The 21,977-nt window shown below is 45.2% G+C and overlaps 1 pseudogene; it reads left to right on the forward strand.

The window, feature by feature from the left end:
• Positions 1-514: 514 nt before the first annotated feature.
• On the forward strand, positions 515-979 carry LOC121474842 (annotated as a pseudogene).
• The last annotated feature ends 20,998 nt before the right edge of the window (positions 980-21,977 follow it).

Genomic DNA, 21,977 nt, shown 5'->3' on the forward strand with positions numbered 1-21,977 from the left:
TCCTAAAACTCTTATAAGATATTCAACTTAACAACAATCTAATTAAATTTAGGCATGTTCTGGGACGCCTGGGTGGCTCAGTGGTTGAGCATCTGCCTTCAGCTCAGGTCCTGATCCCGGGGTCCTGGGATTGAGTCCCGCATCGGGATCCCCGCAGGGAGCCTGCTTCTCCCTTTGCCTGTGTCTCTGCCTCTCTCTGTGTCTCTCACGAATAAATAAATAAAATCTTCAAAAATAAAAAAATTAGGCATATTCTATTGATCCAGAAAATTCAGCTTGTTGAGCGGTTGAATGACACCAAATAAGTATACAGTTTTAATCCAGGAAGACATTGATTCTACTTTTGACACTACTTTTTAATTTGTATTTATTTTATTTATTTATTTTATTTTATTTTATTTTATTTTATTTTATTTATTTTATTTTATTTTATTTTATTTTATTTTATTTTATTTTATTTTATTTATTTATTTTTTTTTTAATGAGGGAAAGAAAATCTAAAATACAGGCCCCTCTCTGTCGTCTCCACACTGGGAGCAGTTCTGCTACAGCCCCTCATCCCCTGAAAATGTGCACCTGTGCAAAGCTCGTCTCCACCCCCTTCTGGGTCAGGATCCCCTCCCAGCTGCCCAGCCAGGTCACCGTCTGCAGTGGTGCTAAAACCACCGGAGACACTGACGGATCAGAGCCTCAGCAGCTTGGCAGCCCCACGCCCCCGACCTCACTCCTAGCCGCAGCTTCCGAACCAGCGCCACTTCTAGGGACATTGACCCAGCAGCCACGTTCACTGGGGCTGGGGCTGCCACTATGGGGTGGCTGGCTCTGGGGCTGGAACTGGGACTGTGTTTGGGAGCCTCATCCTTGGTTATGCCAGGAATCCCTCTCTGAAGCAAAAGCTGTTCTCCTACGCCGTTCTGGACTTTGCCCTCTCAGAGGCTCTTGCCTGATGGTGGCCTTTCTCATCCTCTTCGCCATGTGACGGAGCCCTCTCCACCTCCCATAGGTCTTTCTCCCCTATCTTGTCTGCCCTGTATGTTCCTCTTCCTATACCTTCCCATGCAGCCTGAGGAAACTGGTTGGCTCAGGGTTTGACAGAAGGAAGACAAATAAATACTGTATTAATAAGAAAAAAAATAAAATATAATATCAAAGTATTGTCAAACAAAAACATTTCATAAATCAGAAAAAAATGTCAAGATAGAAAATATGGAATAAAGACTATCATTTCACTAATGTAACTACTGTATTTTCCCCTACAGATGGCTTGCAGAATCATCAACTCTTAAAATTCAGTGGAGACCACGGAATTTTGAACAGTTTAGATCCTGCAGTGGTACAGAAACCTAAAAAGTGGAGGACAGGAAGGTGGGGAGGTTTACTAAATGCTTTCCTAGGGGAAGCTACGCGACCAAGTGCAGCTGAGCAAAAAGCCACATTATCCAGGGCCAGATGCCTGGGTCATCTGTTAGGTCCCTGTCTTGCCACTGAATCAGAGACCAAAGGGGATTTGGAGAGAAACATGGAGGCCTTAGCTGTTCTTTGCCTGGAAGGAAGGAAGGAGAAAGGAGATGTGAGCACCTTCTTTGGAGGCCTATACCCAGCCCACCACATGGTTTTCACCTTCAGAAAAAGAAATCTCTGACAGGAAGTTGCATTATTTGTCCCCATGCTCCTCACTAAGGGAGGTGTTAGGACATCCTTCTGGAAAAGAGGAAGAATGGAGGCAACTGATATCTTAATGCACAAAATCTAACTAGAGTTGGAAACGGGAGGAAGTATGTGTTTTGGTTTGTTTGTTTTAACCAATCCATCCATCAACCAATTTTTTAACACACGTTTATTGAGCAACTACTATGTGCCACGCACTAGTGCCAAGTTCTGGGGCTAAAAGAGACCTGCTCCTTAAGAAACCTCAAGCCCAAGAAAGAGAGTCTAGTATAAACAGGTAAGTGCTACACTAGTCCCAGTGATGAGGCAGTTGTGTGTACAAGGTCCCAGGGGTACAAACGAGTGGTCAAGTCAATCGGTGTGGGGTTGGGGGACAAAGGGACTGTAGTCACTTAAAATATGCTTCCCGTTCTCTGATATTCTTCCCTTTGGGAGGTGGGGTCGATACCTGTCCCCTTGCATCCGGGCCGGTGTGTGCCTGCTTTGACACACAGAGTACGGTGGGAACGAAGGCTTGTCTTGAAAACCCCGGAGGCTTCCTCCTGGTTCTTTTGCAATGTTTCTGGATGCTCCCTTGTTACACTTCCTCTCAGAACCCAACAGCCATTTAGTGAGAAGACGAAGGCCCTTGGGGAGGCCATATGCAGGCCTTGGGTTTCCTTCTAAACCCTGCCGTGGGCTCCTCCTGTCCCACCCCAAGCCGTCGGATGATCCAGCCCAAGCCCCTTGTATCTATCTCTCTGAACAGAGCCGCAGTCTTCATCGGACACAAGCCACCTGTGCCTTGTGCGCCCTGGCGGAGTATTCCGCCATACGTGACAAGGATGGCCCAGGGGATATTATGGTAAGTGCCACAAGCCAGTGACCAAAGGACGCGCACTGCAGGATTCCACCTACATGAGACATCTAAGCCAGTCAGATTCACAGGATCGAAGGGTGGAATGGTGGTCACCAAGGGCCGCCAGGAGGAGGATCTGGGCGGTCAGTAATCAAGGGTTCAGTTAAGTAGGGTGAACAAGCCCTAGAGGTTGTCATACAACATCAGAACGCATGATTCACAGAACTGTACTGTACACCTAACAATTTTGTGAAGAAGGTAGATCTCATTTTAAATGCTCTTACCGCAGCAAAATAAAATTTATTTTAAAAAGTAAAGTAAAACATGAGGTACCTGCCTGGCTCAGTCGGTTAAGCATCTGGCTCTTGATTTCGGCTCAGGTCATGATCTCAGAGTCATGAGATGGAGCCCCACGTCGGGCTCTGTGCTGGGCGTGGAGCCTGCTTAAGATGCTCTCTCCCTCTCCCTCTCTGCTCCCCCACTCGCTCTTTCTCTGTAAATAAATAAATAAATAAATAAATAAATAAATAAATAAATCTAAAAAAAGAGAAATTTCTGACTTACAGAATCCAGAAGCATAATAAAATTGTGGTTGTTTTTATGCCACTAAGTTATTGGTGGTTTGTTAGGCAGCAACAGACAATCACAACAGGAGACTTCCAGGGAAGGCTTTATAAAATATATAACACTTGAACGAAACCTAATCCACCCTAACAGTACAGACTTTGATCTTAAAGTGGGGTAAAAAAAAAAAAAATAGTTCCCAATTCTACAAGGAACTAGCTACGTCATTTAGGTGACCCTAATGGGGTTGTTGTTTGTATTATGACATAATGACGGACAGTGTTTCTTACACTGTTGGCACAAGGTAAGCCATCGATGTTTAAGAAATACGAGTAGAAATAATAAGAGCAAAAGCAATCAGTCGCACTGGTGTGGTGTCTACCATTCTAGTTGGGGAACCCTCCTGACATGGGTCACCCAGGACAATTCTCATATATTCCCATTGTCCTGGTATCCTTTCTATTTTCGCATTGGGGTGGAGGTTATTTATTTACCTTTATCCTTTCTGTTTTGCTTTTGGGGGGGGTATTTATCCTTTCTATTTTCGTATTTAGGGGGGATAACTATTTATCTTTAAAATGAAGCATCGACATTAATAGTTGCATTAAAACAAACTGGGGTAGATGGGATAGACCTTTGCTTTGTACTTCCAGGTTCTGCTGTGCAGTGAGCAGAATTCTCAGTTCAGCTTGGCCTTAAATCAGAAGAATACTTTTCCCATCTCTTTCCAGAAAAATCTAACTATCACCTTTTTTTTTTCCCCAAGGACAACATGGATGACCCTGTAACAAAATAAAAGTGCATTGGGGGTAAGGAACAAGGAGCAGGTAACTCCTTGCAGGGCAGAGTGGTAGGAAAAAAATATTCAAAGCTTCTTCTGCCTCCTGTGGCCACGTAGCAAGGGAGCTGTGGGGGCACAGCCTCTGCTTTAGTGTTTGGGGCCTACCAGCTGCTCATCCGCAGCATTACTGGGAAGCACTGGAAACCCTAAATCGGATGTGGCTGAAGTAATTGGAGGAAATGGAGCCTGGACAGTCGTTGTGTAGAATGTATAAAAGTGGTCTGAATGGTTTGCTACAGTGGTTTAGCCTTTTATTATGCAGGGTATAATGGTATTTGTTTGTGATATTTTATAATATATATTATACAGTAAAGGCAATGTTGTATTTTGGGGTTAGGCTCTTGTATTTTGCAATAAACCCTTTCGACAGCAATGCACTCAAAAAAATTTGATGATGTTTATTATCTAACCATTGGAAATCGTAGTGATAGCACAGAAAAATAAAAATAGGCTTCAGATACATCCCCATCTACCTCAAAAGTGGGAGTGGGTAGTTATTTTAGGAAGACTATGAAGAACTTTTCATCAAGGATCACATGAGTCTTTTAATTCATTTCACTCATTTCTGATTTACATTATTTTTAAACATGTATGAAAAGTAAAACAACTGCAATTAATATGTTGACTCTTGTCAGGACTTTTCAAACACTTAAATAAAGGCTGTTTTACATCAGTGACATCAGATGCTTCAAGTGGGAAGTCAAGTAAATTAATTCCAATGGAAAAAAAAAATTAATTCCAATGGTATGATTTTTTTTTTTTTTTAGAGTTTTATTTAAGTAACTGCATCCCACAAGGGACTCGAACTTACAACCCCGAGATGAAGAGTTGCATGCTTTTCTGACTGAGCCAGCCAGGCACCCTGCAGTGGTTTAACTTTTTAATTCAACTTATGAAACCAATGAAATGCCTCTAAAATTTCCTTTATTTGAAAGGGACATCACTGATGCCATCATGACTGGCACTAGAAAGTAAGTAAAAAATTCTGCACTGAAGAACAAATTACATTTTTTTGACATGATAAAACTAGAATATTTGTGGAGAATAAAGTCATAGTAAACACAACGCTGCATTACACTAGGAAGTTCGCGGAGCAGAAATACTTGAAACTAACTGCCATGCACGCTCAACTCATAGTTGCGTCTGAAGCATTTACACTGTATCAGCCACAACCGATAGCTGCTGAAATACACTCATTTTTATATTCGCATAATTCAGTAACTGACGTATGAACTTCTTGTGACAAGGTTAATGCCGAATAAGAAAAGTATGTTAGGGTGGCAGGACACGTTTTCTCCTTAGCTGCCCATCATCAGCTAGATTTTTGAAATGCTGACCTTTGACGACTGACCTTGTAAATCCCCTGTAGCATGTTATAATGCTCTCAAACTTTTCTAAAATGAGTCCTCTAAATTTTTCTTGCATTCTGTCCAAAATCTACTGGAAATGCTTAATCCAATTATTTGATGAATGGAGAGCTGCAAATTCCATTTCCTTGGCCCCACGCCTCCAAGCTCTCAGCTCTGTCTTTCCAGCTAAGCTAGACTGCCAGCCTGGGGTTTGGATTCCCCTCCCCGGAAGCCCTGCGGGTAGTAAGCAGGACAATTGTGGGACAATTGTTGGGACAATTGTTGGGACAATTGTTGACTTACCTCATCTGTTTCCTCCTCTCTGGGAGCCCTCTCCTGCCTGCCTATTGTCCAGGATCTTACATCCTTTGTTTCATGTATTTTGTCCATCTGAAAATTGCTTAAGACGAGAGGGTAAATCCAGCCATCACTAGTTTATCAAGGATAGAAACGGAAGTCCCTGAAAATGGTTTGTGAATAGAATCATCACTTATTGGAAAAGAAAAAAAAAATCAATACTTCTATCCACCGATATAATAACATTGAGTAATTAGTAGGTGAATAAACCTGGTGGAGAGTATATGCTTTGTTATTTTTATGCTTCCCTATATTCACAAAAGTATCCCGGTTTGGATGCTAAACTATCTGGTAACTAATTCTAGCGTATTAATAATATTTGCTAGTATTCAGCACTAAAATCATTCACGAAATTTTCTATTACATATTTTAATTTAAATAAAATTAGGAAGTGTATCAACACCTTAATTTCTTTCATGTGCATTAATTAATGAGCTCATTGGTTGAACTTTGAAACAGCACTATGTAATTATCCCCGATTTGGGGATCCCTGCGTGGCTCAGCGGTTTAGTGCCTGCCTTTGGCCCAGGGCGCGATCCTGGAGTCCCGGGATCGAGTCCCGCGTTGGGCTCCCAGCATGGAGCCTGCTTCGCCCTCTGCCCTGTGTCTCTGCCTCTCTCTCTCTCTCTCTCTCTCTCTCGTAAATAAATCAATCTTAAAAAAAAATATCCCCAATTAAACAAAGCTTTCAGAGTGTAAGAGGATTCCGTCAAACTCTACACTACGGCAGCATTCAGGATTCCATGTTATTTTTTTAAACCCGATGTGCAAAAAGTTCAGTTAAATATATACTAGTCACTTTATTTCACCAATATATATCCTTGCTAGATTCCTCTTGTTTTACTATTATTCTCTTATTCTGGCCTCTTATTCTCATACTTTACATATGTTTGATATATACCCTGGAACATGTTTGAATTCTGATAAATATGTAGTATTTTAAGTGTATATTTGTTTTTAATTTACGTTAATGGCATAATTTACTCAGTTAAACCTTGAAAGACTCTTAACTACGGGAACAAACTAAGGGTTGCTGATGGGTGGGGGGATGAGGTAACTAGGTGACAGGCGTTAAGGAGGCCATGGGGTGTGATGAGCACTGGGTGTTACATGCCACTGATGAATCATGAGCCTCTACCCTTGAAACTAATAATACATTATATGTTAACTAACTGGAATTAAAATACTGAAAGAAAAAAAATGCATTTTTTCTTTCTGACTAGGAATACCCAATGTGTGCATTTTGTACCTCAGAACCAGACCAAATGGAGTCTAGGCTGGTCACATAGACATCTTTTTTCTTTGTAACCAATGACAGAGCCTTCTGGGGATTTCAACAAGAATAGGCATAGATCACCAACGTACCAAACAATGATATTGATAAGTTGGTCCACATTTTCCTCAGACTCATGATCACAAAGAGACACTATTAATCTGTACGATGCAGGCCTTGCCTGGGGGTCAGTGCTGTGTGGGTAATTTAGGAAAACAGCCAACAGAACCTTGGGGAAACTTACTTAAGATAGTAGATGTCCTTCCGAAGGCTTCCACCAACCACAGCGTTGTTCACCCACACCCAGCCCTCCCCAACCTCGTGCCATCAAGTGAAGCAGAAACTACAAGATGCTTAGACGAAGACGGTAATAGGTGGCAGCAGCTGTCAGAGATCTGTACCACTAGTGTGGTAAGAGAGCAACTTGTGTCTGAGCCTCAACTCTTGCCCCCGTACAATCATTATGTTTGCTGTCTACACCCACCTCTGCTTTTGCTCAGTTTCCACTTTCTTCAAATATAAAAAATACATCAGTGTGTTTTCCCAAGATACAGTTCTTTTTTCTTTTTAATCTGATGCTTATGTATTTATTTGGAAAGAATGTTTACACAAAAGTCATGCCTAGCTCAACCCTGGAGACACAGGGACACCATATTCTGTTTAACCTTGGAAAGCATTTTATAGTTAATGTTTGTTCTACGTCCTTTTATTACCCCATATCATGTAAGAGTAAAATAGGAATTAGAGAAGTGAAATGATACACAACTAGCAAGGAATGGTCTAGATTTCTGAGCACGAGATCTTCTGCCTTCACATGGTGACTGGGGGAGGACATACTTAGCGGAGGAAGCAACATGAAAAAATATGGAACTACAGAGGCGTTTCCAGGAATTCCAGATATTTCTTCATGATGGGAGCTTAGGATGTATGTAGAACTATGGAATAGGGAACCCAAAAGAAAGGCTTAGTGGGGGAAAGGTAGAAACTGAAGGCCTCATGATTGATTCTTAGGTAAAAAGTGGTCATTGAGAGTTCTCAAAAATAAGTAACATACTCAGGTTTGAATTTCCAGAAAAATTTTCTAAATTCTCTAGGACCCTTATGGAGGATAGCGTCAAGGATTAAAGCTGAATAAAATAATTGTTTGATGATGAAAGTGATGGTGAACATAAACTAAGCCATTAGTAGTAAAGATAAAGAACTTGGGGAACTTTGAGAGATGCTGGAGTGAACATGCATGAGACTTGATCCTGATTGACCCTGGTGAGAGTGGAGTGAGGAAATGGGAGAAATCAAGTGTGTCTCCACGGTTTCCTGCTGGGGTAGCTTAGGTGGTTGGATGATGTGATAGTGACTTCCTGGACTGGAAATACAGCGAAGGGGCATGTGTGGAAGAAAACAAATGAGTTCAAGACGTCTTGTATGTGTTATAGATGTCTGTGGGGCAGAAGGTAGAAATGCTCAGGAGGCATTTGGATGGACATCCTGAAATCAGTGAAGTCTGTCCTAGAGCTAGATACGGATGTGTGCCTAGACCCTACCTTAGACCGACCAAATCGGTTTCCGGAAACAGGTCCGTGTGTCTCCCACTGAATCAATCTTATATAGAATAACATGAGGGAGATATATTAGGGACTATCTAAGAGAGAAGAGTATACGGTAATATTTTCTTACAATGGGGAAGAGAAGACTCGTGATTTAAGGCTATACATGGGCTAATCAACTTCTTAGGTTCCTCGGGTTAAAAATCTATTGTGATTTAGTATTTAACTTTGTACGTGTTTATTTCATTTCATATTCTACTAAAGAGGCGTATTCAAGCGATTAAAACACATTTTTTGAAATTCTTTGCTAGAGACAATGTGATCTCCCAAAACAAAACAACTTCTTTAATCCTGAAACGAGATTCAAATCTCTAATATGAGCAACCTAGTGGAGTTGAAAGAGTTGAAAAAAGATGGGGTTGGTGTCAAGAGATTTGGCTCTGCTACTTCTTGTTTGGTAAAATCACTTGATTGAAGTGCAATTCAATAAATTGACTGAGTGACTGCCATGTACAGAGCACTTAGCTAGCGGTGGAGGGAATCCTCAGATATATACAGCACTTCCTCTTCTCTTAAGAAGCTTACACTCCATTAGCATACTCCTACACGGTAAGCTCTCCAGGAGCTTGTCTCTGCATGCCCTAGAGACGGAAATAACTTGAGCACAAACACAAGACAAAGTAGAGTGGGACCGGTGTAAAAAAAAAAAAAGGGAGATCGAGTGTTGTTATAAAATTTAAAGAAAAGGGAACATTTATTGAGTATGTACTACGTGCTATCTTTCTTTCTAAGTAATATGCTAGAATTTTGGAACATTCCATCTAAAATAGCACCGTCTGATAGTCTGATCATTAAACTTAGTTAAATAGGGCCATCTGTTAGGAGACCTAAAAGCAAGGCTAAATATCTTGTTCTGTTTTGACACCTAGTGGAACCGGAGGACTTTGGTCGAACTGCAAGTTCTCCTCCGCGCTCTGCGTCAGTGAATAAGGCCCCCCACTCAAACCACTGTTCTTATCAGGAGGACCAGGTACCCTTTTTGCTTTTCTCTGTAGGGATTTCAGTTCTCTGCCAACCCGTGGAAGTACTGACACAAGCCCATCACATCCTTCCACCAGAACCAAGGGGGAACCTCACAGTCTTGATACTACAAAGGCTGCCACCCACAGCCTCTGCTTGTTCACCCTCTTCCTGAAAGCAATCCTGGCCCAGTGTGGTGTATGATTCTCCGCTCCCCAGGCTAGGAGTATCCTTGATAAATAAACTGCTGTTGAACCCATCTGTCTAGTATTGGGTTCATGTATCTAGCGATCTCATAACCAAAGGGTGGGAGTCCCTTCCTCACCAACAGGGTGATTAGGTGGTAATTAAAAACAAGTCATGAGTAATTAAAAATAATAGATAATCTAACATAAATGTGACAATGTAGCAATTGCTTAAAAATTTGTAGAATTTCCTTAATTAAAAACCAAGAGCAAACACAAAAAACACAGGGTGAACTCTTTAGATATACAAGAAATTCCATAACCTTAGTTTGTGCCCACCTCTCTGATATTATTTTCCACAGCAAGAGTCTACCTCCATCCACTGTAAACCATTTTTGCTTTTTAATGCTCTACGTGGTGATAAATATCTATACTTTTACTTTTTTGTGTGTCTTCTGGCTGGTAAAATGTTTCATTATCTGTTCAACTCCTAAAAAAAAGCCGACTCCGTATCTTCTCTACAATGAGGTTTTCCTACACACCCCACCGAAATGCTGTGGTTGTGCCTTCCTCTTTATCGTCACATCACTGAAAGTCCATATTATTCCATAATGCAACGATTTATTTATATACTTGTCTCTCTTATTAGCTGTCACCAGCTTGAGGATAGAGTCGGTCACTTTTTTATTAACGCTTATGCTTCCGAGAACCTACCACGGTGGCTCGCATCAGATGATGTCAGCGTTCCAAAATTCTAGTTCAACAGATGCTGTTGAACGAATGAATCATCGTGTAATTGTGTCTGGCCAACACGGGGTTTATAGCCACGAAGCTCACGATGCAAAGAAATAGTTCCATTTCTCCCTCTCTTTCTTCCCGCAGCCCTTCTAATGATTGGAGTAATGGGAGGCTTACGTGTCTGGGTAAAGAAAGCTCAGATTTTCCACCGCCTCCTGGCCTCTGATGGCCACCAGTGAATTGCAATGGACCCTGTGGTCGTTGGGCCTTGGCCTTTATACCCGAGATGCTGAGACAACGCAGATGCAGTGTAGCCCCACATATGTCCAGTGCGTTACTCTGCATTTTCCTCATCCTCTAATTAGACTCCTCTGCTTTCTGCATCTTTTTAGGAGCCAAGAAATCTTTGACTGCCCTCCCCGCCCGCCTCTACGTCACGCAGACTGAGCCCTGCACTGGGCGCCGTACTCATCATCACTAGAGACGGCTATTCCGACACCATGCTCCTGCTCTCCCTGCGTTAAACCCAGGAGACAAACACCCTTCCTCTCTGTTTTGGGACTGTCTAGCTCTACCTGGGGTCTGAGGATTCCCCCTACCATTCTGATCACTCATTTTAAAATTCCAATCAATTCCATCTTTTCAGGTAAGCTTTCCCCAGAAGGAAGACAACATTGTTTCCGCCTGAACGTGAAGGGATCTTTTCTTCTGAACTTCTAGTTTATTATCCTGCCATCTAGCTGACATTTATCACATACAGCTGTGAAATAGCATATGTATGTATATATATTTTTCCCAACTATATCATATATTATACATGTGTTTTAGCTTTTCAACTATACCCTAAATTTCCCCCTCCTCGTTTTGGATTTTTTTAAATAAGTGAAAACTGCCCAACAAATGCCATTATTCTTTAAAAAATTACGTATACTGGGATCCCTGGGTGGCGCAGCGGTTTGGCGCCTACCTTTGGCCCAGGGCGCGATCCTGGAGACCCGGGATCGAATCCCACGTCGGGCTCCCGGTGCATGGAGCCTGCTTCTCCCTCTGCCTGTGTCTCTGCCTCTCTCTCTCTCTCTCTGTGTAACTATCATAAATAAATAAAAATTAGAAAAAAAATTAAAAATTACGTATACTCTGATGATAGTATATCATTTCCATGATCTCCAACAGAAGATCTGTAAATTTAATCTAGTAGCTATTTAATGAATGGTTTCCAGGTCAACAAAAAAAACAGCAAACATTACACTAAAACATATTTTTATCACAAGCTAAATTCCACTAGAGCGACGAAAATTTCCAAATACCAAAAACTGTTTTTCAACTCCAGCTATGGCCCACTTATTTCAAACAATACTTAATATAATAGCATTCTAGTATGACAATAGAATTGAGACAATCCCTCAGAGTTCATGTTAATTAGGTTTGCAGATGGCTTTAAATCTTTTCAATTTTTTTCTTATTTAAATTTAAATACAATGGGGAAACGGATTAGATATTGCATGCCAGTTAACTCAGCTACATTGTAAAACAAGTGTAATATCAAATTACACATGACATCTATCCGTGGGCTTATTCAACTGTAGGAAAGTGGTCTTACGTTTTGTCAAACAAGATCAAACTAAAAGATTTAATCCAAACAATTCAATATTTGATGAGCGATAAAAAGTGACATGTGTTTGTCTAAAGAAAGACCTAAATGCCTGGACAAACAGATGTGCCTCTAGAAACATAAAGCTTTTGTTTTCCTTTTGTTCAGATTGTGCCAAGGAGGAATATTGTCTCCATTACTGTGAACATTTTATTATCGTGTCTCAACAGGAGTGCTCTGGTTGAGAAAGCCCTTTTCATTCTAAGTTCTTGTCCCCCATGGGCTCTAAGTTTCTTATTCTTACTTTCAATGCAGAACTGATTTTTTCCCCCTCTTGAAATGTTTGATGAAATTTCTATGTGGCCAATTTTGAGTTATTGGAGCATAAAAATGATGATTTTTTTTTTCACCAGATAGGCGATTTTTCAGGTGCTCTGGGGACGGTTAACTTAAGAATTTATTTTGAAAAGTCAAACATTCTTCAGAATATCATTATTCAAGAGAAACAAATTCCTCAGAAGTAAGACCAACGAAATAAACAAGTGGTATAGATGGAAAGTCCGAAGACGTATAGAATCTGAAACCTGAAAACTGGGTTTGTTATAGATCGTTGCATCAGTGAGTTCTCTTCTTCAGTGTGCGGAAGAGGTTTAGCAACAGGGGGCTCTGAGGCTGGGCAGTTTCTTCCAGTATGTGCTTTTCTACATCCCAAGTCCTGTCTTTGTGCAAACTCCCATGTCAGAAAAGACAGTAAAATAGGGTACAAGGATTTAAGAATGTTCCTCAAGAGTCAGTGCTCCTTCCTCTACTCCCTTTCTGTATGTCTCAGAAAGTGCCAAGTACATGGAGATTGGTCACTGCCCCATGTCACAGCGGGATCTCAGTTTGTTGCCCTGCTTTTCCTTCACTAATTCTGTTTTTGCCTGAGATTTCAACAGCGGGGATCATCCAAAAGAGTAACTCGTTTTTTGTTTTTTAACCACCTTATGGAGGTATGATTGACAGGCTGTACATACACAAAATTGTTTCTGCCTCTTCAAAAGAAGCACGGATCCATCACTTTGTCCCCAAAGTTAAGGCCCGGTGTCACGGAAGGAGAAGCAATCTAGCATATTGTAGAAAGCCCTGAAGACATGGGTTGGAATCCTGGCTCTGCTAGACGCAGCTCTACGATCTTAAGCAAATTGGTTTAGTCTCTCAAAAAGCTAGTCTCCTCGCCAGCAAAACGAGGATTTTGATACTTTGAAGGCTATTTTGAAGATTGAAGATGATGTATGTAAAATTCAGGGAGTGGCAGATGTTTCACAAATACTTCTGTTAACTGTGACCTTGAGCTTCAAAGAGAACCTTGATGAAAGGGCTCGGGCTTTCTTGAGAGGAAAGTTTGCCCTGATGCCCCCTCGCATGGTTTGAAAAGTCTTTGCCTCACAAAGAATTTATTGACTCTTTTGAGACAACGTGTGGTACAATGAAAGGAGCACCCAATTTGGAGTCAGGAGACTTAAATCTTGACCCTCCTTTCTTGCTAATTCCTCTCTGTCACCCTGAGCAGGCCCCTTAAATTTTACGGGCTACAGTTTCCTCGTCTATCACGGAATGAGGCAATAGCACAGAGGATCCAAAAGTCCCTTCTAAAATTTTCTGACCCTGAGATTCAGAGCTCACGCCAGACTAGGGCAGCGGTGAAAGCGGAGCAGAGGAACACATGGGAGCAGCTCCCTGAGGCATGTAGGTCCAGGACAATCTTTTTTTTTTTTTTTTTAATTAATTTATTTATTTATGATAGTCACAGAGAGAGAGAGAGAGGCAGAGACACAGGCAGAGGGAGAAGCAGGCTCCATGCACCAGGAGCCTGACGTGGGATTCGATCCCGGGTCTCCAGGATCGCGCCCTGGGCCAAAGGCAGGCGCCAAACCGCTGCGCCACCCAGGGATCCCGGTCCAGGACAATCTGAGAGCGAGATAAAGAGAGACTAAAACTAAGTTCAGTAAGAGAAACAAAGTCGTTGCTCTTTTAAAGTACTTTGGAAATTTGGGTTCTCTCAGGATATTTTATAGAGCTCATTGGCATTAAAACCCTTGGTGCATGTAAATCACACGTTTCTAATGGCACCGGGAGCCCCGGATCTTTGAACCAGAGAGCATTAGGTTGAAAGAAGGGAGAAAAGATGTTATGATGGTTAAGAGGGATTCAATTGGCTGGTGTCAAGGTGGTTAATGACACTATTTTTTTTTCCTTTTGTACGTATGACCTCTACATTAGAGGCATCTATTTTCCCGGAGGGAGATTATTTTCATTATGATTCTGAGACATGTGCAAAGAGCTTCCAGCCGAGACAGACTTCCCAGAGCCCCCGTTGGGAGGCTGAGCATTAGGATACACGCTGTGGTTTCACCCTTGTCAGCGCAAGGAAGTACCAAGAGACCCGTCTGCCGCCGCCCTTGCTACCAACGGGAGGAGCTGCTGCTACCTCAGTGAAAACGGATCCAGCTTTCATCTTAAATACTGATGGACATCGGACCATGATGCACCCAACCTCAGCAATCTGGCTATGAATGCTACTACCTCTTTGATTTTCTGTTTTATAAAAGAAATTCTATTTTATAGAATTGGATACCCATGCTATTGCTGGTATAACAGCTATTGTAAACACTTGGTCAATTTTTGTTGTTGAGATACATTTTCTATTGATGATCACTGGGCAACACAGAAAATATAAACAAGAAAATAAAAGCCACCTATAATAGAATCTTCCTGAAATCGCATGATGATAGTATTTCATGTACATCCTTTCAGCCTTTTCATGTGCATGTGTATGGTCTCCCAAATTGGCATAATATGCCTATTATTTGACATTGAAAAAATAATTAAGATGATATCATGAAAGTCTCCCATGACATTAAATGTTCTTTGGGGAATATGGTTGTCGGGATGAGGTAAGGGTGGAGGGGGACAAAGAGAAGAAATGGAAGTGGTGAGAGCTGAATTGGGAAGTCTCGTTGGGCTGGTTTATAAAGCAGCCAGGGTCTTGTAGGCCATGCTACTGCGGGGGAGGAGGCAGAGGGTTACGGTGCAGCGTGAGCAGAAGTCACTGAACCCACCTCTCTAAACAGGGGTGAGCGAGACAGTTGAGCAGGATAACCCAGGATCCTTGCGATTCATTTATCCATTGTGGAGGGAGCACAGCGGAGAAGAACAGGCATGGACTTTGGACTCAGCCATTTGGGATTTGATTCAACGTCCTGAACTTAACCCATGATGCCACCAAGACAAGTTATGTCACACCTCGGTCTCCTCATCTGTAGAACAAGGACAACCATATACAGAACTTCTACTCACGATTAAATGAGATAACACACGGAAAGCTTGTGTCTTTCTGCTGGCACGTATAAGGTGCTCATTAAACTTTTCCATTCTTATTTTCAAAATTAGGTTATAGAGGGAAAGATCATCTGTTTTCCCAGAAAAGACACTCACTCGTGTTAATGGGTCTGTCAGGGACACTATTTCTCAGAAGTGAGAGCAACTTTGTGTGTATTTACTATTTCCCTTATACAGAGTTGTTCACACAGTTGGGGGGGGAGGCGGGGGTTGAGACTTTTTTCATCAGTTTTGGCCACAAATCAAATATAAAGTGACAAGTGTGGGAACTTAGGGGGTGAAATGTGGATTTAGTGAAGCCAATGTCCCTTGAAGATCTTTCCCCAAGATGACGGCCCCCCGTGGCATGCATCCTCCCCAGTGCTTCCTGCCCATTTTTCTTTGTTCTTCCTCTTCCTCACCCAGCTCCCACTGGTGCCTGCCTTCTGACCATGAAGCTCCATTGCTAATACACCCCCCTCTAGCCTCATCCTCCTCACCTATGATGAGATCCATCCCCTAACTCCTGGAAAGGCACAGATTGCTGGGCTTCACCTACAGCTCTGCCCCGGCAAGCTGTGTGATCTGGTGAAATGAGGAGGATAACAGTAGGGCCTATTCTATAAATGTGTGTACACATTTACACACAAGTTACTTATCGCTACCCTATGTTATGTAATTTGGGGCTGCTACACACATTCACTAAATTAAGATATTACAGAGCACTTATAAAAATAACTGATAGAGGGGATCCCTGGGTGGCTCAGCGGTTTAGCACCTGCCTTCGGCCCAGGGCGTGATCCTGGAGTCCCGGGATCCAGTCCCACATCAGGCTCCCGGCGCATGGAGCCTGCTTCTCCCTCTGCCTATGTCTCTGCCTCTCTCTCTGTGTCTATCATGAATAAATAAATCTTTAAAAAAAAATAACTGACAGAGAGTAAGCCCTTACATCTTAGCTATGATTTTCTTATTTTGTATAAAAATAAAAATAATAACTGTGAATCAATCCGGTACTGAATGAGATGGTCTGTCTCGAAGCACTTAGTCTTGAGCATGGCCCCGCGTAGCCCTGGCCCTCAATGGCGATAGTCGTTAATCTCTGCGTCCTGGCTACAGTGAAATCCTTCCAGCTTCTCGGGTGAGTGATGCTCTGTCACGTCCCGATGCTCAGTTACATCTCTGCACACTCTGCTCTTTTTGTCTAGAACTGTTCCGCTGAGGGACCCCCGCTCATGCTTGAGGTCTTCCCTTGCACGTTGGGTCTCTGCAAGCCAGCTCTGTCAACGGCACAGACGGGCTAGAGGCCCTTGCTGTGTGTCCCCATGGCACCCTAGCACCCTGACCGTCTCCATTCGTGGTGCAGTAACGCACCACTCCCCGCACCCTCTGCCTCCACCCTTTACCTTATCCACGCCTTCGCCGTCCATGGTCTCAGTTACCCGCGGTCGACTAGTCTGGAAGCAGATGACCCTCCCTCTGACTTCTTTCTCGTCTGAAGACCAGCACCAGCCTGACACCCTCACTGCCCCTCACCATACAGACATCTCAGCATCTCACATCATCACGGGGAGCAGCGAGTGGAGCACAGTCGCACGTTGAGATATTCTGAGAGACCACATTCGCATAATTAGTAGAGTGTATTGTTCTAATTGTTCCACTTAATTATCACTATTATCGTTAATCTCTTAGTGTGTCTTACCTTCGTATTATGAAATAATCATTTAATTCATAAACTAAGCCTTATCGTGGGTGTGAGTGTGTAGGCAAAAACATCATCGATACAGGGTCAGGCACCATCTGAGGCTTCAGGCATCCGCTGCGGGTCTTGGACCGTATTCCCCACGGATCAGCGGAGGGGTTTGCAGAACTGTGTAATCGCTGACTTTATCGTCTTTCCCCCCGACTTGGCGGCTGGCCTGGGCGAGAAGATGCCTAGCTCCCGAAATACCACATGCATCGAATAAATAATAATAATAAAATTGTTTTAAAAAAACATAGGGTAGTCATAAAGGTGAGAGGGAAACCAGGAGAGTAATTCCGTGCAACTCAGCAGGCCATTCGGGTCTCAGGAAGGGACGGCGCGCGGGGCCGGGGCGGGGGAGGCCAGGCAGGCCCGGGCCTGAGAGATGTTGGCGCGCTGGGCCGTGGGGAGCCGAGCGGCCACCTGAGGGCCTGTGACTTTGGGACGCGGGGCGCAGGGGGCAGGTTGCAAAGGGAGCACGGCCGGGCGGGAGCCGAGGAATCGCAGCAGCCAGTGTAGACGCCTCTGGCCAAAAGCGTGGCTGTGAAGCAAGAGGAGCAGGAGAAGAGCCCCGCAGCGTGCGCGTGTGCCCGTGGCTGCTGGGCACGCGTGTGCTTCCCAAGGGCGCGCATGGGTCAGGTGCAAGGTGGAATGTGTTTCCAAGGTGAGGGGAGGCCGAGGCCCCCGGCAGGCCTGTGAGCCCGGGGCGGGCTGGACAAGGAGCCGCTCGGGGCGGAGGTTCCTGGGACTCTGGCCTGTGCCCACGGGCAGCGGTGGTCCCCGGCTGCTGCTTACGTGGACGGTTCCCCAGGACCGTCCCTATGCCCCCGGCCCCGGCTGGGATGGCTCCGGGCAGCCCCAGGCCCCGTCCCGGTCGCGTACAACAACTGCGGGTTTTCAAGACAACGAGGCACGGGCTCTGTTGCTCCTCGTGAAGCCCCGCGGGCCCAGCTGTGGCCGGGCCGGAGAGCAAGGCAGCAGGTGGCGCGTCATGCACCGACGGCGTTAGCACATTCTAGGTGTGCCACACACGGGTCTACACCCGCTGCAGCAGACTCGGGCGGGGGCGCTCGGTGGCTGCGTTGGTTGAGCAGGAGGGGGCTCGGGTCGTGACCTCAGGATCGTGGGATTGCGCGGGGCCGGCCACCAGCCGGCCTGGAGCCTGCCTCAGTCTCCCTCGGCCCCTGCCCACCGGCCCTCTCTCCCTCTCTCTTTAAAAACAAAAATGTAGGAGATAATGATGTTGAAGTCTCGGCTTCTCATTTGGAAACTGTTGGTATCTGTTCATTTAAAAGGACAGTGGCAGGACTCAGCAGGGCATGGTGAGCTTCTATTATAAAGAATACTGAGGACGAGGAAATGCGTCAGCCACTGCTTGCAGTTTGTCACTGTCTAAACTCCTGGATGACTTCGTGAAAAAAAATTTTTTTACGTTTTCTTAGGACACTGGAAAAGAAGGAAACTTTGGAGCAATGTTTTTTTTTCTGTTTGTTTTTGTTCTTTTTACATTAAACTGTTTTTGCTTTGAAAAATGTGATCACACGCAGAAAAGGGAAAGGCTTTTTTATCTTGTGCTTTCGCTGCAGATCTTTTTTTCGATGGAGCTCTTCGAAATATTCTGGCCATAGTCTTAAAAAATTTCTCAAAATCGAAAGAAAATACTTTTACTGAGTATTCTTTGAAACTCCACTCTGATTTGGGATGGACGTGCACATGTAAAATGTTCAAAAGGTACAAAATGAAATCGAGTAAAAAGTAAGTCTCCCGATTCCCACTCGCCGAGCTCCCGCCCTAGAGGCAACTGCTATTAGGAGGTATTCCCTGCATTCACGGTTACACATGTGGACATGTTCCCCTCCACCAGTAGCAGGTTATATACACGCTCATCTGTTTTGTTTTGTTTTCTCCTGAATGGTCCTTGGACTAAGAAAGTATAAGAAAAATCCTATCAGGCATCCTCAGCAGCAGAGCCTTGGCCTCTAAGTGACCAGTGAGATCTCCACCTCCCCTCCCTCCCCTTCCAGGCACCGCTTTGCATGGAGGCTTCTGGTTTTGCCTGAGGGAGGACAAGGAAGGAATATTTTTGAGGGGCGGGGTGTCTGTGGTTGGTGCAGAGCTAAAGATGAGAGACATTTTATGACCTTAGCCTGGGTTAGATGCCCAAGGTCAGAAAAGTGGAGGATTTATGGGAAGGAGGAGATGGTCAAATGTTAATTTCTGGGAAGAAGGGCCATTTCGAGCCCTGGGGACCAAATGTGGCACACAATTGGAGAGGAGGCCATTTCCCCCCCATTTCCCCTTGGAAACTAGCAATAATCCGACATTCCTCAAATCTGCAGGCAGGGAATGTGGAAAATTATAAGCCAGAGTAGCAAAGGAAGGAAAAAGCAGACACCATGTAGTTATAGACTGGTTTGTGGGCATGTGTGTGGCATCCTTTTGGGGAACTCCCAAAAATAACTTGGGGACACTCGGAGATGTGCTAATTCCTAGTCATCAAACCAGCTGGAACTCTTACCATCATATTTTGGGCGCAAGAATAGACTGCAACTTGATCTTACCCCCTCAATCTGGTGAGGCTAGAAGACTTGGATTATCCGTAAAACTGGAAATTACCAAATATACAATACGGGCAATGCCTTGTAACAGGATGGTGGGATGGAAATCTTGATGGCAAAACAACAGATACGTCTTCCAAGCTGAAGTGCTGAGCCAGGATCGAAAAGGAAGAGACTGAGAAGCAGCGGGTCACTCTTATCAGGAATAGAGAGAGGTGGAGAAAGAGCCTGAAATATAACTTCTTCTTTTCTAACTAAGTTTGTACTTTAGTTCCAGCAGAGTTAGCCTGGAGAGCTGCATTAGTTTCAGGTGTCAGCACCTGAAAGAGCGAGTCAGCAGTTCCCTACAGCACCCGGTGCTCATCACAAGTGCCCTCCTTTATCCCCATCACCTATTGCACTCATCCCCCAGCCATGTTCCCTCTGGTGACCAGCAGTATGTTTTCTATAGGTAAGAATCTACTTTTTTGTCTCTCTCTCTCTCTCTCTCTCTCTCTCTCCTTTGCTCATTTGTTTTGTTTCTTAAATTCCACATATGAGTCACATCATACGGTATTTGTCTTTCTCTGGCTGGCTCATGGCTCCGCTCATGTTGTTGCAAATGGCCAGATTTCATTCTTTTTCGTAAGCTGAATTATATATATACATACCACATCCTCTTTATTCATTAAGCTGTCAATAGACACTTGGGCTGCTTGCATATCTTGGCTCTTGTAGGTGATGCTGCAGTAAACATAGAGGTGCACATTCCCTTTGAATCAGTGTTTTGGTATTTTGGGGGTAGATACCCAGTAGTGCAATTACTGGATCATAGAGTAGTTCCATGTTTAACCTTTTGAGGACCCTCCACGCTGTTTTCCACGGTGGCTGCCTCAGTTTGCATCCCCGCCAGCAGTGTAAGAGGGCCCCCCTCCCTCCGCATCCTCGCCAACACCTATTGTTTCTTACGTTGTTGACTTGAGCCATTCTGACAGGTGTGAGGTGACATCTCCTTGTGCTTTTGATTAGCATTCCCCTGAGGATGTATAAGGTTGAGCACCTTTTCATGTGTCTGTTGGCCCCTGAACTATAACTCGTTAGGAGGATTTCTCAGGACAGTTCTCCCGAGAGTCGTGCCATCTACAAGGGCAGGTTCTGAGGGACGCCTGCCGGTCACCATAGCCAGGCCTTTGGTCAGACCAGCAGGAGAGTCTGGTACGTGTTCCCCAAGACTGGAGGATACAGTGGACTGGCATCTCATTCTCCCAGGGAGTCTCTTGGGCGATAGATGGGCTGGGTTCCAGAACAGGCAAGCGGAAGAAGTGCTGTATTGGGAGCCACCGGCACTCCCAGAGTTCCCCGGGGTGAGCAACAGGTGCATGTTCTTCGCGGGTGTGCTGTGGCCGTGGGTGAGAAGGCTTGGGCCGGGCGGCGAGCCGGGCGGGGTCTTATGGAGAGAAGTCGGAGGGGGCCTGCCAGATGGCTAGGGGCTAAGGAAAGCATAGGGGACCGGACGGCACAGGAAACCCGGGTCCAGAGAATCTCAGGCGGCTGTTTCCAAGCAATTGGGGGGTTTCAAAATAACCCACAAGTGTGTTTCTCCACAGGCTCCGCTCTGAGCAGCAGCCAAGCCTCGGCAGGGCTACTCCTGCACACCCAGCCAGGGGGCTGTCGCTCCCCGTCCCCGGCAGCACCCTCTTGGCCCCTGAACGAGCAGGGCAGGGAAGAGGAGCAGGAGAACCCAGGGGGGAAAGCTGACCGTGGGGGGGGGCTGCCACCTGCAGTCATGTCCGGAACCTTGATCCCCACACGGTGGGACACTTTACCTGGAGCATTTAGACTATCAGACTGGGGAGCAGCTGACGGGAGCCGTGGTGGCCGCGCGTCCCACTCGTCCAGGCGCAGGGGCTGGCCCACCCCACGGACACCGCGGGGAAACGTGGCCCAGGTGGCGGACTCTGCCTCTTCGCCCTGGCCCCGAGGCTCCTCAACGTTCACGTCCCTTCAGTTAACTTCTTCCCGGCAAGGCCCCCCTTCCCGCCCGGCTCGGGCTCCACTTCTTTCCTTCTTGCGTCCTCTCGGATCCTGTGTCACCTCGGCCGGCCGAGAGCCGGGAGTCCTCTTCCCGGGATGGCTCTTCACTCCCCGCGCGACAGTGGCCACCACCGGCGCTTGCACCCCCTTTCTGCGGGGGGACCGGCCCTGAGGGCGTTGGCCTCCAGCCCGGGAGCCGGCTGCTGGCCCACGGGACGCGGCCGAGCTGCCTGTGCTGGGGAGCCCCGCGCCCTCCCGCCACCTGAACCCGGCCGCAGTGCGGTGGCTTTGGGGCTCCAGCTCACCAACCCCCGCAGGGATGCACACCGGGCCCTGC

Source organism: Vulpes lagopus, chromosome 13, assembly GCF_018345385.1.
Source record: "Vulpes lagopus strain Blue_001 chromosome 13, ASM1834538v1, whole genome shotgun sequence".
NCBI lineage: Eukaryota > Metazoa > Chordata > Mammalia > Carnivora > Canidae > Vulpes > Vulpes lagopus.